The sequence below is a fragment of the Lithobates pipiens genome, unplaced genomic scaffold, assembly GCF_037356315.1.
Source record: "Lithobates pipiens isolate NorthernLeopardFrog02 unplaced genomic scaffold, aLitPip1_a1.2 Scaffold_28, whole genome shotgun sequence".
NCBI classification, from domain to species: Eukaryota; Metazoa; Chordata; class Amphibia; order Anura; family Ranidae; genus Lithobates; species Lithobates pipiens.
This window is the reverse complement of record NW_027507789.1, coordinates 42,507,685-42,526,419: the sequence shown is the minus strand read 5'-3', so window position 1 is coordinate 42,526,419 and position 18,735 is coordinate 42,507,685. Positions and strand designations below refer to the sequence as shown.

The following is an 18,735-nucleotide window of genomic DNA, read 5'->3' as shown; positions in this document are numbered from 1 at the left end:
TGTGGCAGACCTTGTCATCCCTCTAAAAAATGATCCACCGTGGATTGCTTTTAAGAGGCAGAAAATTGGTGATAGGTCGCCCCCTCACTGCCCCTAAATGCTGCATCACAGTGCAGATTACAAAACCGTTGCAGTGCAGCCCCATTCACTTGAATGGGTTGTGTTTGGTGACAGTATTGCCTGCCCGATACAACAGAGTGTATAGTTTTTGCTGCAAAGCATCGGGGGTGAGACTTGCACATAATCATGTTCGGCAACCTTTACAGTGTGGGAGGAGGGTAGTTAAAATGCAGCTAAACTGTATCACAAGTGTAAAGAGCCCTTGTACTTAACACGCACCCGCATTGTACTGCGGACAGGTGGTGGCTGATGTGCACGATTCTGGCTAAAATGAGAATCACAATTTCTTTTGCTTAGAAGATAGATCACGATTCTCGTGGCGTAACATCTTTCACATTAAAACAAAAAAAAAAAAATTGGGCTAACTTTACTGTTTCATTTTTTTTTCTTATTCACTTACGTATATTTTTTTCCCCAAAAAAATTGCGTTTGAAAGACCACTGGGCAAATAAAGTGTGACAAAATATTGCAGCAATTGCCATTTTATTCCTTAGGGTCTCTGCTAAAATATATATAATGTTTGGGGGTTCGAAGTAATTTTCCAGAAAAAAATATTGATTTTAACTTAAAGAGGTGTCCGAAAAAGATTTAGACTTTAAGTGGTTAAACTTCCTGCATTTACACCTTGTTGAAAACTTGGCAGACTGCCTGATTTTTTTTTTCTTCACAACTGAGTGAGCAGATAAGCCTCTCCACTTGTTATATGAAAGAATCAGCAAACTCTGCAATAGAGATTGTCAGGGGGGTTGAATCGAGATCACGATTTTGTAACGATTTATTTTGCAGCTCTACTGGTATGTCGCTGCCTACTTCTGGGTTAGGGGTGTGCGCCCCAGGATTGTGATTGTACACAGCGGGAGCCCGTTACATCCGTCGTTCAATAGACCAGTTTTGAGGGCGGACCTGAACGGTCCGTCAGTGGGAAAGGGGCCTGAGATTAGTACAGTGTTACTCTGACAGGATGTGAAAAAAACAAATAAAAAAAAAAACGTAATAAAAGATTACTTCATTTTTTTTAACATACTGTCACCAGTCAGTGTCCCTGATGTCCACATCAATCATATGACGATGCTGTACTGAGTTTGCTGATTCTTTCATATAACAAGTGGAGAGGCTTATCTGCTCACTCAGTTGACGTAAGTAGGGCCGAAACAATCCAGTCCTTTTTCTCCTTAGCCCAGGTAAGATGCTTCTGACGTTGTCCCTGGTTCAGGAGTGGCTTGACATAGGGAATGCAACCATTGCAGCCCAGGTCCTAGATAAGTCTGTGTGTGGTGGCTCTTGAAGAATTGACTCCAGCCATAGTCCACTGCCTGTGAATCTCCCCCAAATTCTTGAATCGCCTTTGCTACACCATACACTAAAGAACACAGTTATTCCTGTTGCTTGTGCACCTTTTTCTACCATACTTTTTCCTTCCACTCAACTTTCCATTAATATGCTTGGATACAGCACTTTGTGAACAGCCAGCTTCTTTAGCAATGGCCTTTTGCGACTTGTGGAAGGTGTCAATGACTGTCTACTGGACAACTGTCAAGTCAGCAGTCTTCCCCATGATTGTGTAACCTACTAAACCAGACAGAGATCATTTAAAGTCTCAGGAAACCTTTAGAGGTGTTTTGGGTTAATTAGCCGAGTGTGACACCATGAGTCTAGAACATTGAACTTTTTCACAATATTCTATTTTCCTATAATACAAAATTTGGGGTTTTCCCTAGCTGTAAGACATAATCATCACAATTAAAAAGAAAGAAATGCTTAAAATATATCACTCTGTGTGTAATGAATCTATATAATATATGACTTTGACTTTTAAAACTGAATTACTGAAATAAAAGAACTTTTTGATGCCATTAAATTTTTTTTGACATGCACCTATATGTGTTCCAATTCCATCTACAACAGGCCTATTGCCTGGTGAATTCTGCTTTGCCTAAATATAAGCTCATTCACACAGGAAGAGCTTGCCAAAAATAAAATGTACTAAGATGTCAGCCATGGCAAGGCATCCCCGACTCCCAATGGGGCCTATGTCTCTACCTCCCAATGGCCAGACATCCCTGCCTCCCAATGGGTCGATGTCTCTACCTCCCAATGGCCAGACATCCCTGCCTCCCTCCCAATGGGCCGATGTCTCTACCTCCCAATGGCCAGACATCCCTGCCTCCCAATGGGTCGATGTCTCTACCTCCCAATGGCCAGACATCCCTGCCTCCCTCCCAATGGGCCGATGTCTCTACCTGCCAATGGCCAGACATCCCTGCCTCCCTCCCAATGGGCCGATGTCTCTACCTCCCAATGGTCAGACATCGCTGCCTCCCAAAGGCAAGATATCCCTGCCTCCCAATAGGCCAATGTCTCTACATCCCAATTGCCAGACATCCCTGCCTCCCAATGGGCCTATGTCTCTACCTCTCAACTGTCTAACTCTTACTTGTCTGGTTAAACCTGTATTGCTGGCGTGTGTACCCATTTTTGGGGGAAAAAGGGGGGGTGTAGTGTGTTTGTATCTATGTGTGGGAATTTAATGTGATGTGTGGGAAAATACATGCTAAATTTGTACATTATCTTGTGTATAATGTTTTAAATATTTTTGGTCCTTACGTAGCCCTTTGCTACAGTAAATGGCTACATTTTCTTTTTGTTTATGTGACAAAAATAAATAAATACCTATAAAAAAAAAGTTATTTCCCTAGCACAGCCCCCTCCCCTCCTTGCATGTCATAGCTTTCCTCCTCTGGTAGTGTAATTACTCTCTGTGCTGGCCCAGCTCCTTCAGCCCACTCTTCACCTCCCTACATAATATTTTGTGTAGCTGTAGGGAAGGGGAATGTTATAATGGGTCACGATTGACAACTCTGAACCAGCTGGAGCTGCTGCCATCATAACCAAGATGGTGCATCCAGCAGAAGTCTCAGGGCTTTTGGATGTCTACACCAGGTACATTTTACAGGTAAAATAACATGAATTAAATATGTGAAATAATCATATAATCCTGTGGGAAGATTTTTGTTAAAATGATGGTCTGGCAACACAGTTTTTTTATTCTTTGGAGCTCATACCCACTGGTTTTTCTAAAGTACCCAGTGCCATCCAAGCACTGCTTTTCCAAATGCTGGGAATGGATGTATTCTAGCAAATGCAAATGTCCTCTCTGCATGACATCTTATGAGCTGAACAGAGCTCACACTCAATGTCACACATTAGGTGTATTGAGTGCTGAATGTGTCAGTGCTACTGATACAGCGAGTATAGAAAAGAATCATCCTCCTTTAAAATAATCACATTTTGTTGCTTTGCAGCCTGAAATGAAGACGTTTTCGTTTTATCCAGCTGTGTTTAACATCCAAATGAAATGTATAACACCAGAAGGGGGAGTGACATGAACAGACACGCTGACTGAGCATGCTGCTCCGTGATCCCCGTGCTCCAGGAAGACAAGCAGCGGTGGTTCGGCGGGCTCCTGGCCAGGTACGGCATGTCTACACGCAGCCGCACAGCTACACTACTGCTCAGCGGTGGAGGAAAGAGCCAGGTGAACGGACTCAAAGCCTACCTTATGGCGCAGAAAGTGGACCCAGGGAGTGCAAGTAAGAAAACCCCGGCCAGGAGGGAAGGAAGTTTGCTCCCCTGATCTAAAGAGGAACGGGGAGGGCTGGACACGATCCCCCTGCACAGGGCCGAGGAGTGCTGGGCTTAGGAAGGGGAATTACAGTACCCGGCAGCGACCATGCATCCCTAAGCTCAAGGCAGAGCTGCATAAACCTAGAAAGGGACCTCTCTGGAGAAGGGAGAGACCCCATGGCTCATGCTGATGAAATTTGTCTGCCCAGAGGGTGAATGTACTGGAGGTGGTCCAAATCTTCAGGAGGTGGAGGGAATCTCAAGAGGGATGGCTGAATCCTTGGAAAATGAAAATCTCGGTACGACAAAGCCCAGCAGTGAATCTGCAAAAATCGGCAAAGGACTTGGGATGAATCCAGAGACAGCCTCTACAGGGCAAGTGCAATATGCTAACCCTTTGTATTGTGACCTTAATAATGAACAAAGTGCATCTCAATCAGAGTTAATAGAGTTAGTAGTGGATTGGGACTTGAGAACATTTGAGAGCACTTCCTACAAAGAATGACAATTACTTATACGCTATTGAATCGTCCTGCAAGCAGGCTGCGGAGGGGCTAAGGGAGGATATAGGGGCACTGTGTAGAGTGAAGGAAATGGAGATGGGCCAAGATGATATTAGACATGGAGTGGCTGATATCCAAGATATGACACAATACCATGAAGAAGTGCTGAACTCTCTGTTGGATCAGATGGATAATCAGGAAAATAGAGATTGTAGGCAAAATATACGTATAAGGGGCCTACCTGAAATAAAACAACATTTTGAATTGCTTCCAAAGGTAATCAGTTTGTTTCAGCTAATTCTGGGGCCTTCCGCACCAGATAAGATTGAAATAGATAGACTCCATTGTGCCCTTACCTCCCCCCAATATGCAGAAAACCAAGAGATGTTATTTGTAAAATACATAGATATTCAGCGAAAGAAGCCATTATGCCTCTATTTCCAGATTTATCATATAGAACTTTTATGCAACGAAGAATGATTAAACCCTTGTTGTAAGTCCTACAAGCAGTTGATGTTAAATATCGCTGGGGATATCCCTTCAGGGTATAGCAACATGGAATGGGAAAACAGAAATACATAAAACTAAAGATGATTTGCAACATTTCACAGAGGTGCTGGAGCTCCCCATGGTGGATTTTCTGTATTGGAGACTGAATAATTGTAAACCAGCAATACAACGACCAGAACAGTGGCAACAAGTGTCAGTTAAAGGTCGACAGAAAATTGATATGGACAGACAGGTCTTAGAAGGACATGCCTGAATAGGGGTGCAAAGTTAAAAGGGTTAATAGGAAATAAGCTGATTGCCTAGAGTAGGATCGGGGGGGGGGAGGGGGATGCTGTTTTGCTTTCTTTCCCTCTGTCCTTCCTTCCCTTTTTCCCCTTCTCTCTCCCAAAATATTTTTTTTGTTTTCCCCTTTGTTGGGGGATATTGGAGGCAATGCGCTGAAGTACAGCTAAATAAGAATGGTATAAGAACATAAATGGAAGGCCCGTGGTTTCACAAGGTATCCTGTTCATGTTTTTAGCCATCCTTTCCCCCCCAATAGGTCAGTCCCGAGATGAGGGACTTTGTTTTCTGAAGGGGGGGGGACTCCGGGTACAGGTGGGACACCTCTGCCCGGATTCATCCTCCCTTTAGGGATGGCACAGACAGTGGCATAATAGGTTATGAGTTTTGAATTTATTTTGTGTTTTTTTTTTCTTCCCTCCCTCTTCTCATCAGATGCATCCAAGGAAAGAGAGCTCAGAAGGTTGGGAACAGACACTGTTCAGGCGCAGCAGCATAGTAAGAGATTTATGGAAGTAATGAGAGAATAATAGGTAGAATGAAGATTGTATCGTATAAAGTGAGAGGGCTTTGTTCGGCTGGCAAGAACTGCGTCACATGAAAGCAGAGATAGTCTTTCTGCCAGAGACATACTACATGGCAGGGTCGACCCCTCGTATGCCTCTTTTTCCATATAATCAATGGTTCCATGCACCTTCTCCCATCAATAGGGCTAAAGGAGTTACAATAGCTATCCACTAACAATGCCCCTTAGTACCTATAGAAATGCGATTAAAATTAGAGGTCGACCGATATATCGGCCGATATTTGGCATTTTTTTTATTAATCGGCATCGGCCGACTGTGCTGATAAAAAAGCCGATTACATGTTCAGCTTGACTTGCAAAAGACTTCTGTAATAGAAGTCAATGTAAGTTGCCTGAAGACATCAGTGAAGGACTTTCCTCCTCTCTGGGCAGGCTGCCAAGAAAAGATCAAAGTGATACAATGTTTCTTCTTCAATGGGCTGAACTCTCTGTGTAGAAGTTCTCAGTTTAACCATTTAAAGACTAAATCTTTTCTGACACTTGTTGCTTACAAGTAAAAATCCTGTATTTTCTGCTAGAAAATCACTCAGAAGCACCAAAAATTATATATATTTTTTTTAGCAGAGACCCTAGGGAATAAAATAGCGGTTGTTGCAATAGTTTATGTGATGCGGTATTTGTGCAGAGGTCTTTCAAACGCAAGTTAGCCCTTTTTTTTCGTCCAAAAGTTTTGAGTACCTGTTTTTGTGTATTTAATAAAGTTTTTTTTTTTTTTTTTTTTTTTATCTAAATTATACATACAAGTGAACTGATTGGAGGTTTGTTTTGTTTAATAAATGTGTAAGAAATTTTCTGCATCACTTATTAAGGCTGCTTTCACACTGGATCGGGCAGGCGTTGACGGTAAAACGCTGCAAGTTTTAGCAGCGATTTACCGTCATTTTAGACCCGCTATTCGGCTGCTAGCGGGGCAGTGAAGCACTGCTGCAAAATCGCATTGCATGTGCTTCAGCAGTGGTGACCATTCATTTCAATGGGCAGGAGTGGTGGAGGAGCGGTTTACACCGCTCCAAAGATGCTGCTTGCAGGATTTTTTTTTTAACGTCCTGCCAGCGCATCTCCTCATTGTGAAAGCACTCGGGCTTTCACACAGACTGCAGGGGAGCCTTTTTGAAGGCAATTTACAGGCGCTATTTTTAGCCTAAAATCGCCTGAAAAACACGCCAGTGTGAAAGGTGTCCAGCTTAGATTTTATGAGATGAAGGGGGGGGGGGGGGGGGGGGGGGGAGGAAAAAATAAATAAAAAATTGGCCTAACATATCGGCCCAAAAAAAAAAAATCGGCATCATATATCGCCCATCGGCCGCCACGATTTCTAAATATCGGCTTCGTCCAGAGAAAAACCCATATCGGTCGACCTCTAATTAAAATCCCTGAAGCCTGTTTTCTTTTTGTTAAAGACAAGATCCAGGGCCAGTGTTATACTTTCGCTACTATATATATGCCCCCAACAACCATACTGTTAAATTTCTAAAACCTTGGATATTTTGGGGAAGTTTTGGGAAGGTTTATTGGTTATGGGAGGGGATTTTAACATCACCTTGGACCCCAGTCTAGATACTTCTCTGGAGAAAACCTCTGTGTCTCATAAGGCTTTAAGGTGTGTTAAACAGAGCCTTCGATCTTTGCATTTGGTAGACAGTTTTTAGGGTGCTGCATGAGCGGGACAGGGATTTCAGTTATTATTCCAAATCACATCATGCATATTCAAGGATCAATATGTTGCTGGTCGATCAATACTATCTGAATTATGGAAATTCATCAACTATTGGGTCAGTCACCATGTCAGACCATGCTCCAATAAGCTTAACAATATGTCTGGCATTGATTGGGAGCCTGGAAAGAACATGGCGATTGAAAAAATCTATCCTGGATGATAAACAGAATGTGAAATCCCTGTCCCGCACATAAGCATTATATTTTGAGACCGTTACATCAGAGGAGGTGTCTAACCAAGTAGTATGGGAAGACCATTAGGCGGTCATTAGAGAGGAGTTGATTTCAATGGGTTCGCGTTAGAAAAGAGAGACAAAAAATAAATGGTTGAGCTTCTAGAGGAAATACATAAACCTGAAATTAAACATAAGGCCCATTTAAAACCTGGGGATGCGCAGAGACTGGAGAAACTGCGGGTAGACTTAAAACAGCTCCTCAATCGGAAAGTTCAAAATAAACACTGGTATTTTGCCCCCCGTTTTTACGAACAGGGGAATAAAGGTGGGAGATTATTGTCTAACAATTAAAAAAACAGGATTTATGCCATGTTCACATTATAAAGACAGGCGATAAGCAGATAGTGGACACCCAAGCAATAGCAGCAGAGTTTCACAGTTTTTAAAGGTCTCTATATAATATAGATTCAGTTCCTGTGGGGGCGATGGAGGATGGGCGTGCAGACAGAATTCGGGAATATCTCAGAGTTGCAGGCCATTCCATCTGCGGCCCTGGTGGAAATGGAAAAAGCAAAGAGTTTGGCGGATTAATTGTGGCTTTGCCTTTGGGTAAGAGCCCGGGACCAGACGGTTTCACAAAAGTTTTCCCCAATCCTGTTGCTCCTCTTTGTAGATATCTTAATTCTGTCTCAGTCTATAACTCATTGCCCCCAGAGGCACTGTTAGCTTATGTGACGTTCTCCCGAAGATAGGGAAAGATCCTCAGTGCTGTGCCAGCTAGAGACTCATCTCCCTCCTTAACTCTGACACCAAGCTCCTGGCTAAAATTCAGGCCCTAAGGTTACAAGACCCCATAGTTAAATTGATTCACCCAGATCAAACAGGGTTTATCGAGGGCCGAGGCCAGAGATAATACTAGTCGGGCACTGCATGTACTGCATTGGATGCATAATTGACCGAACCAGACCCCAAGTGTAGTAATCTCAATGGATGCTGAAAAAGCATTCAATAGGGTGGGGTGGGAGTTTATGGTTAGAGTTCTGAGTGAACAGATGATGGGGTGGGTGACGGCAATGAATGCAGATCCTAGAGCAAGGGTTAAAGTCAATGATAGATTATTCTTTCTTCTCCTTAATAAATATCGAAAAGTCAGTGTAGATGCCGAGCCATGTTCCTTTCAGGATGATGACCACTCTGCAACAATCCTTTTCTTTTCTAGGACTCCCGGACATAGCGACTTATTACAGAGCCATGGCCCTGGTTCACATTATAAACTGGTGCCATTGCTCTGTTGGAAAAGATATTAGCGGGTAGGAACTTGGCCGGAGCTCCCTGGATTCCAGTTTCTTATTAGGGGGGTTATTGGAAAATGTATAACCACTGACAAAAACACAGAATGAATAGTATGGGAAAGTTTGCCCCCCCCCCCCCCCAATTCCCCCATGACATAATTAGAAGGATTCCCTTGGTTCCCTCCCCCGGGCGAAGAGAAAGGGAGTTTTTGGATGGGAAGCGTAAGAGCCGGTTCACACAGCGGGCGATGCGAGGCGACACGACTCGCCTCGCTCTCGCAAGTCGCCCCCGTTCTGTACAATGGAACCGTTCTGAGAGGAGCGACTCGAGTCGCTCCGACTCAGAAAAAAGGTTCCTGTACTACTTTTGGGCGACCTGCATTGACTTCTATACAGAAGTCATTTGCAAGTCGCCGCTGAGGCCGCGGCAGGTCGCGGCGAGGCAAGTCAGAGTCGCCTCGCCTGCAGTGTGAACTGGCCCTAACTGTGCTAGAGTGGCCACACAGAGTAAATTGTTACCACTGGCAGAGTTGGTTTTTGATATTGGGGGAAATACCAGTGCCTGTATAGAAATATTGTCAAATGACGGATTTGTTCAATAAGTGGAAGCATCAGATTAGGCCACCGAACCCCCTTACTACTTTTGAGGAATGGTGTGTTCATTTATTAGCGCCGGGTCATATGCTGTCTCGAATGTATAAGCTGGTTCTGAGTGCTCAAAATATGACAACTCCCTATTTTATCTGAGAATGGGAAAGGGAGCTGGGTTATAATTTCACATCCAAACAAATGAAAAGGGTTTATAAGGGCAACACACCATACTTCAATAAGTTCTCATATACAGGAGATATCTTAGAAGTTCTTGACAAGATGCTATCATACACAGGTTCGACTGGCTCAGATACAGTGCCTTGCAAAAGTATTCACTCCCTGGCTTTTTACCTATTTTATTACATTACAGCCTTTAGTTCAATGTTAGTTTGATCTGAATTATATGTGATGGCTCAGAACACAATAGTCTAAGTTGGTGAAGTAAAATTAGAAAAATATAAACCTAAAACTATTTTTCAGAAATAAAATACTGATAATTGGAATGTGTGTATGTATTCACTCCTCTGTTACGAAGCCCATAAAAAGCTCTGGTGCAACCAATTACCTTCAGAAGTCACATAATTAGTGAAATGATGTCCACCTGTGTGCAAGCTAAGTGTCACATGATCTGTCACTAAATATACACACCTTTTTGAAAGGCCCCAGAGGCTGCAACACCTAAGCAAGAGGCATTACTAATCAAACACTGCCATGAAGACCAAGGAACTCTCCAAACAAGTAAGGGACAATGTTGTTGAGAAGTACGAGTCAGCGTTAGGGATCATAAAATATTTGGAAAAATGTTTTATAACCTAGGCGCACCATCAAATCTATCATAACCAAATGGAAAGAATATGGCACAACAGCAAACCTGCCAAGAGACGGCCGCACACCAAAACTCACAGACCGGGAAAGGAGGGCATTAATCAGAGAGGAGCACAGAGACCTAAGGTAACCCTGGAGGAGCTGCAGAGTTCCATAGCAGAGACTGGAGTATCTGTACATAAGACGATAATAAGCCGTACACTTCAAAGAGTTGGGCTTTATGGCAGAGTGGCCATAACATGCAGCAAAAAAAAAAAAAATGTTTTGAGTTTACGCAAGGGCATGTGGGAGACTCCCAAATGTATGGAGGAAGGTGCTCTGGTCTGAGGAGTCTAAAATTGAACTATTTGGCCATCAAAGAAAACACTATGTCTGGCTCAAACCCAACACATCACATCACCCAAAGAACACCATCCCCACAGTGAAACATGGTGGTGGCAGCATTATGCTGTGGAGATGTTTTTCAGCAGCCGGGACTGGGAAACTGGGCAGAGTTGAAAGAAAGATGGATGTTAAATACAGGCATATTCTTGAGTAAAACCTGTACCACTGTGTGCGATTTGAGACTAGGATGGAGGTTCACCTTCCAGCAGGACAATGACCCCAAACACACTGCGAAAGAAACACTTAAGTGGTTTAAGGGGAAACACGTAAATGTGTTGGAATGGCCTAGTCAAAGCCCAGACCTCAATCCAATAGAAAATCTGTGGTCAGACTTAAAGATTGCTGTTCACAAGCACAAACCATCCAACTTGAAGGAGCTGGAGCAGTTTTGCAAGGAGGAATGGGCAAAAATCCCAGTGGTAAGATGTGACAAGCTCATAGAGACTTATCCAAAGCGACTTGGAGCTGTGATAACCGCAAAAAGTGGCTCTACAAAGTATTGACTTTAGGGGGGTGAATAGTTATGCACATTGACTTTTGCTGTTATTTTGTCCTATTTATTGTTTGCTTTACAATAAAAAATAAATCTTCAAAAGTTGTGGGCATGTTCTGTAAATTAAATGATGCAAATCCTCAAACAATCCATGTTAATTCCAGGTTGTGAGGCCAAGAGGGGGTGAATAATTTTGCAAGGCACTGTATATACATCAGCAGACGTTAATTGCTGGAGTGGATGTAACCAAAGGGGTTCATTACTTAATCTTTGGGCAATGCCACCATAAGTAAAGTATTTTGGGAGGCGATAGCCCCTCAGATTAGGAAAATGACGCTTAAACCTATAGAGCCTTCCCCATTACATTTTCTCTTTCATGAGATGCCATAATCTGCTAGGTTCTACAAGAGAAGCGTTACTCCACATTTGCTAAATTCAGCTAAAATATTGATACCCAGATTCTGGAAACAGTCCAGATGTCCCACTATAATGGCAAGAGATGGATACATATGATTAAGAACCAACAGAATACATTTAAAGACACATGGGCAGAATGCCAGTATTACTCCTCAGAAATAGGGGCGGATTAAACCCTATGGGGGGTTGTGCTGTGTTATGCATCGGATAGTCTGTGAGAAAACATTTTTTTTTTGGATACGGCTGATGAGGGGAAATTGAGAAGGGGTGGGTTTTTCCTTTCTTTTTTTTCTTCTCCCATGTGCCATGTGATCTGTATCTTAAATTTCGACCATCACCACACCTCGTGAATTAACACCCCTGTGGTCATGAACTCACCAGATGAATGGTAATGTGTGCTGTTACTTTGGTGTCTCCATCACAGATTTGTATACATTCCTATCTTTCATTGGTCCTCAGGGTCCATAATTTGAATGTTGTATTTTGCACAATAAAATATTCATTATTTTCTATATCCTTCATACATTTCCCAACTTGTTGTATAGATATCTATGCCTTCAAAGTCCATTCAGGGGTAACTATTTCCTTTTGTAAAGTGGTACTAAACATGCCTAACCTTTACAGCCAAGGAGGCTGACAACTTAGCCTCTGTTTGATCTGCAGTAATTTGCCAACTTGTCACACTGAAAATATACGGATTCCTGCTGCTGGGATTTACAGCTGCGCACAAACAGCAGTGGTCATTGAACCTGTACATTGCAATGACAGGCTGTTGGCAGCCAGAGCTATTCATGCCTTGATCACACAACCAGCGATCACCTGCGGTAAGAGCAGCTTGATGCACTTTGTGTGCTGCGGGGATTCGAAACGTGGCAAAACACCAGTGAAAATACTGCCTTGTTCACTGTGTAGTGAATAAGGCCCCTTTTACACTTGCAGAGTCTCTCTGTCGATCCCCCCGCTGAGCAGGAGGGGGGGGGGTCGACAGATCTGTGTCCGCTCCACTGATGCAGAGTGGACACAGACACAGACCGCTCCCCTCTACAGACGCCTGACCGCTCCCCTCTACAGACGCCTGACCGCTCCCCTCTACAGACGCCTGACCACTCCCCTCTACAGACGCCTGACCACTCCCCTCTACAGACGCCTGACCGCTCCCCTCTACAGACGCCTGACCGCTCCCCTCTACAGACGCCTGACCGCTCCCCTCTACAGACGCCTGACCGCTCTCCTCTACAGACGCCTGACCGCTCCCCTCTACAGACGCCTGACCGCTCTCCTCTACAGACGCCTGACCGCTCCCCTCTACAGACGCCTGACCGCTCCCCTCTACAGACGCCTGACCGCTCTCCTCTACAGACGCCTGACCGCTCTCCTCTACAGACGCCTGACCGCTCTCCTCTACAGACACCTGACCGCTCCCCTCGACCGCTCTCCTCTACAGACGCCTGACCGCTCCCCTCTACAGATGCCTGACCGCTCCCCTCGACCGCTCCCCTCTACAGATGCCTGACCGTTCCCCTCTACAGATGCCTGACCGCTCCCCTCGACCGCTCCCCTCTACAGATGCCCGACCGTTCCCCTCTACAGATGCCTGACCGCTCCCCTCGACCGCTCCCCTCTACAGACGCCCGACCGCTCCCCTCTACAGACGCCCGACCGCTCCCCTCTACAGACGCCCGACCGCTCCCCTCTATGGACTGTTGGATGGAAACTGACCATCTGTCAATGGATCCCCATCCATCTGTTTTTAGCAGACAGGATCGAATCGGATGTCAACGCACACGTCTGTTGACATCCATTGCTTCACAGAGAGCGGTAGGTGGTCTGACTGAATTTGCCTGCAAAATTGACAGGCAGAGCCGATAGGACCCTTTCACAGTAATGGGCCAAACATTTAGACAGAATTGAGCCACATCCATGTGGAAGGAGTCCCAACACCTACAATGAGGAGGAAAAAAGTATTTGATCCCCTGCTGATTTTGGACGTTTGTCCACTGACAAAAATGATCATTTTAAAAGGTAGGTTTATTTTAACAGTGGAAGCCAGAATAACAACAAAAATATCCAGAAAAACTAATTTCAAAAAAGTTATAAACTGATTTGCATTTTAATGAGTAAAATAAGTATCTGATCCCCTATCAATCAGCAAGATTTCTGGCTCCCAGGTGTCTTCTATACATATATAGGTAACAAGCAGAGATTAGGAACACTCTCCAAGTGATAGTTCACAGTTCTGTGCGCTTTTTTTCTGCACTAAAAATGCACTGGAAACTGACTACACTGGTGTGAACTAGAACCATTAGAATACACGGAAAACAATGCATGCATTTTTAATGCAGAAAAAACGCACAGAACTGCATCTGGTGTGAACTGGCCCAAAGCCTTGTACATATAATCAGATTTTCGGACGACTGTTCGACCGTTTTTTTTCTTTTTTTTGCATGCTAGTCTCATGTCAAAAGTGAAGAGGTTGCTCATCATACGAAAATTTTCATACTACAGACTACAGCTTCAGAAGTGACGTAACGTGTTGAATTGTTTTGTGCATATTCTTTTGTTTCTGAGCATGCGCAGTCTTTCGCTTACAACTTTTTCGTACGAAAACCATACTAATTACACAAAAATCGGATGCTGAGTTCATGTACAAATTTTTTTTTTATAGTCTACACATCTAGCTTTTGTCGTACGGAAAAACAGAAATTGGCTGTCGAAAGCACCAAACTAACGATACAAAAATCGGCAGATTGTCCGTCAGATGAAATTTTACTTTTCCGATTTTCGTATCGTGTGTACGGGCCTTTATAGGGAGTGCTCCTAATCTCAGATTGTTACCTGTATAAAAGACACCTGTCCACAGAAGCAATCAGATTCCAATCTCTCCACCATGACCAAGACCAACGAGCTGTCTAAAGATGTGAAGGACAAGATTGTAGACCTACACAAGGCTGGAATGGGCTATAAGACCATCGCCAAGCAGCTTGGTGAGGAGGATGACAACAGTTGGTGCGATTATTTACAAATGGAAGAAACACAAAATAACTGTCAATTTCCCTCAGTCTGGGGCTCCATGCAAGATCTCCCCTTGTGGAGTTTCAATGATCACGAGAACGGTGAGGAATCAGCTCAGAACTACACGGGAGAATATTGTCAATGATCTCAAGGCAGCTGGGACCATAGTCACCAAGAAAACAGTTGGTAACACACTACCCCGCGAAGGACTGAAATCCTGCAGCGCCGACAAGATACCCGTGCTGAAAAAGCACATGTACAGGACCCTCTGAAGTATGCTAATGAACATCTGAATGATTCAGAGAACTGGTGGGAAAGTGTTGTGGTCAGATGAGACCAAAATCAAGCTCTTTGGCATCAACTGAACTCGCTGCGTTTAGAGGAGGAGAAATGTTGCCTATGACCCCAAGAACACCATCCTCACCACCATCAAACATGGGAGGTGGAAACATTAAGCTTTGGGGGCATTTTTCTGCTACGGGGACAGGACCACTTCACTGCATTAAAGAGACGATGGATGAGGCCATGTACTATCAAATCTTGAGAACCTCCTTTCCTCAGCCAGGGCATTGAAAATGGGTCGTGGATGGGTATTTCAGCATGACAGTGACCCAAAAAACATGGCCAAGGCAACAAAGGATTGGTTCAAGAAGAAGCCCATTAAGGTCCTGGAGTGGCCTAGCCAGTCTCTAGACCTTAATTCCATAGAAAATACGTGGAGGGAGCTGAAGATTCAAGTTACCAAACATCAGCCTCAAAACCTTAATGACTTGGAGAGGATCTTCAAAGAGGAGTGGGACAAAATCCCTCCTGAGATGTGTGCAAACCTGGGGGCCAACTACAAGAAACGTCTGACCTCTGTGACTGCCAACAAGAGTTTCTCCGCCAAGTACCAAGTCGGGTTTTTTGAAGGGGTCAAATACTGATTTCATTCAATAAAATGCAAATCAATTTATAACTTTTTTTGAAATGTGTTTTTCTGGATTTTGTTTGTTGTTATTCTGCCTCTCACTGTTAAAAAACAAAACAAAAAAAAACAAAAAACAACCACCATTAAAATGGATTTGTACCTGTCACTCCTGGGCAGAGAAATACTTACCATACTGCATACCATATATACCATAAATACCATACTGAATACTGAATGTATGCAGTATGGCCCTAGGCTGACCACCCACTATACAATCAATTTTCTTTACATCTTCAATCAACTATTTAGTGCAAGGGCCTGCCTAATGTTATAGAAATTGAACACATTGTTTAGGTAGGTCCTAATATTACATCGTTTTGGCAACTATAATGCTGGCCATGCACTATACAATCTGACTGAGCAATCTCTGTACAATCTCCTTTAGCTTTACCAAAACTATAAAATATAGGGATAATACAGGGTTGCACCAATACCAAGTATTTGCACTCGTACTCATGAACACCCATGCAATCCAGTTTCAATGCAAAGCTACCGGCACCTTTTATTTGTGCGGATGCCGTGCAATCGGAGCCTTTCAAAATGAATGAACTCAAAACGCACTGTACAGATGACAGAGTGAAACGGGGCTTAGCGCGGTGTGATTTTAGCCTATGCATTTTTGATGGGCTCAAATCCCACCGCATGCACTACTTTTGGAAACGCACTGCAACCATATCTAACGCACGGTAGTTTTGTACTAAGCAGTCCAGTGCAGGCAAATGCTCTGCATTTGCGACCAACATTTGGGGTGTCTAACATTGTACTGACATCCGCTGCAGATCCCAAGTGTAGTTCATTTTGAACCTGGTGCAGGAAACGCACATGGAACGCAGGTTTCTTGCACCAGGTTTTAGAAAATATTTACAGTACATATAGGTAAGATTTATTATAGGCTATTCGCAGTCTGCCTCCTTCAGTGCCTGTGCTGGTGACATCACTTCCCCTCGGCGCAGGAAGGGCTCAGCCCTGCCCCCTCCCTCTTGTCAGTCATCTGGGACACGTAACAGGTCCCAGATGACTGCGCGGCCAATCACGGCGCTCGCCGCCGCCCGCACAGTGGGTGCCCACAGTTAGAGTGCCGGCACCGCCGATCGGAGTGGGGGGAACAAGTGGGCCTTTATTCCCCGCATCGCTGGACCCTGGGACAGGTAAGTGTTCGATTATTAACAGTCAGCAGCTGCAGTATTTGTAGCTGCTGACTTTTAATTTTGTATTGTTTTTTAAGAATGTGAGTTTATCATTGATCATAATCCAATTGTGTTTATTTTTAACCTGGTCAAGAGGGCCTTATACCCTTCTACTTGTGCTACAAGCCCTGCGACTCGGCCCATCGTCATTGGATTTGATCGACAGCAGCGGGAGCCAATGGCTGCACTGCTATCACTCTATCCAATCAAAAGCTGAGAATCCCGGGCAGAGAGAGAGCATCCCTGTCAAGTTTGAGGGTTCAGGTAAGTAAAACGGGGGGCGGCTGGTCACCGACAGGTGCTTTTTTTCACCTTCATGCATAGGGAAAAAAAACACGAACCTTTACAACCCCTTTAAGAGGGGCGGTAAAATAAAATAGAAACAAGGCTCAACCACATATTTTTACCACCATAATGGCCATCCATGCCTCTTCTGAGACAGGTCATGGCGGACCCCCAACCATCGCCCATGGGGGGCACCTATGCCGTTGGGTATCCTCTCCAGGAAGACAGCAGCTGGTGTCTGATTGGTTGCTACGAGCAACGCAGGCGCTTCCCTCCAATCCCTGGGGCCCAGAAGCCTTTTTTATTGATGAAATATATTCTCTGTGAGGGTGAAGGCAATGTACAACCACAACCAGCCACATAGTACAGGGAGCAGGGTACACACAGGCTGCCAGCACCGTGCTGCTCACCACAACATCATGCTGCTGCGCAACGTCCTCTGCATTACAGGCAATGCCTCACACCCTGCTATTCATCCCCCCCTCCTCCCTATACACACATGAGGCCTAATTGATAATGCACCGCCTTCCCCTCCTCCCACACCCCGGTACACCGGCGCCCTCACCTATGACCGGACCCTCGGCTCCTTCCGCTCCCCGGGAACAACGAAAACGCAGCGAGGCCCAGATGACACCACTTGGCGGCGGGGATGGGGAGGGCCTCGGTCGGCAGAGGCGTACGTCTAGGGAAAACAGAAAGCGAAGCGGGGCAGTAACACCCCTGCAACAATGGTACGGCCCACTCGACCAATCAGGAGAGGGAGCGTTACGTCCCTAGCAAAGGGCTTCGGAGCGGGAAGGCGGGGCTTGTTACAGGGAGTGGGCGGGGTTGAAGTACAAAGTGTAGCAGCGGAGAGGGAAGCATCACTGAGGGACGGTGACGTGCTGTTACCTCAGAGCGCTCGGTGCCTGGTCCTCTAGAGGGGGGGGACCGGAGCAAGGCTGCAAAATTCACTTCCTGTACTAACCACATAAGGACCGGACCTATATTTCAAACTTGCTGTTTACAAGTTAAAATCACATTTTTTTTTGCTAGAAATTTTCTTAGACACATCATATATATATTTTTTTCAGACACCTTAGAGCAGTGATGGAGAACCTTGGCATCCAGATGTTTTGGAACTACATTTCCCATGATGCTCATGCACTCTGCAGTGTAGGTGAGCATCATGGGAAATGTAGTTCCAAAATCTGGGTTCGCCATCACTGCCCTAGAGAATAAAATGGCGGTGGTTGCAATACTTAATGTCATACTGTATTTGTGCGGCGGCCTTACAAACGCAATTTTTTTTTTTTAAAATACGCTTTTTTTTCAATGAAAAATTAAGAAAGCATCAAAGGTAGCCCAAGTTTTTTTTTTTTGGACATATTATGAAAGATAATATTACCTCACATAAATTGATTCCCAACATGTCACGCTTCAAAATTGCGCCCGCTCATGGAATGGCGACAAACTTTGATCCTTAAAAAGCTCCTTAGGCGACGTTTAAAAATGTCTACAGGTTACAAGCTTCAAGTTACAGAGGACGCCTAGGGCTAGAATTATTGCTCTCGCTCTAACAATCGCGGCAATAACTCACATGTGTGGTTTGAACACTGTTTTCATATGCGGTTGTGACTTACGTATACATTCGCTTCTGCGTGCAAGCTCAGCGAGATGCAGCACTTTAAAAAAAAATACATTTATTTCACTTTTTACGTTTACACTGTCCCTTTAAAAAAAAAAAATGATGTCGCTTTTATTCCTGTTACAAGGAATGTAA

At 44.4% G+C, this 18,735-nt stretch overlaps 1 protein-coding gene across 2 annotated transcripts in view; it reads right to left on the bottom strand.

The window, feature by feature from the left end:
- The window catches only part of NCOA6 (nuclear receptor coactivator 6), a 66,166-nt gene extending 48,481 nt beyond the window's left edge, over positions 1-17,685 (bottom strand). For both annotated transcript variants that reach the window (XM_077459140.1, XM_077459141.1), the window contains exon 1: positions 17,539-17,685. The gene's annotated coding sequence lies outside the window, so the exon portion shown is untranslated. The remainder of the gene's footprint in view (positions 1-17,538) is intronic.
- Between the last annotated feature and the right edge of the window lie 1,050 nt (positions 17,686-18,735).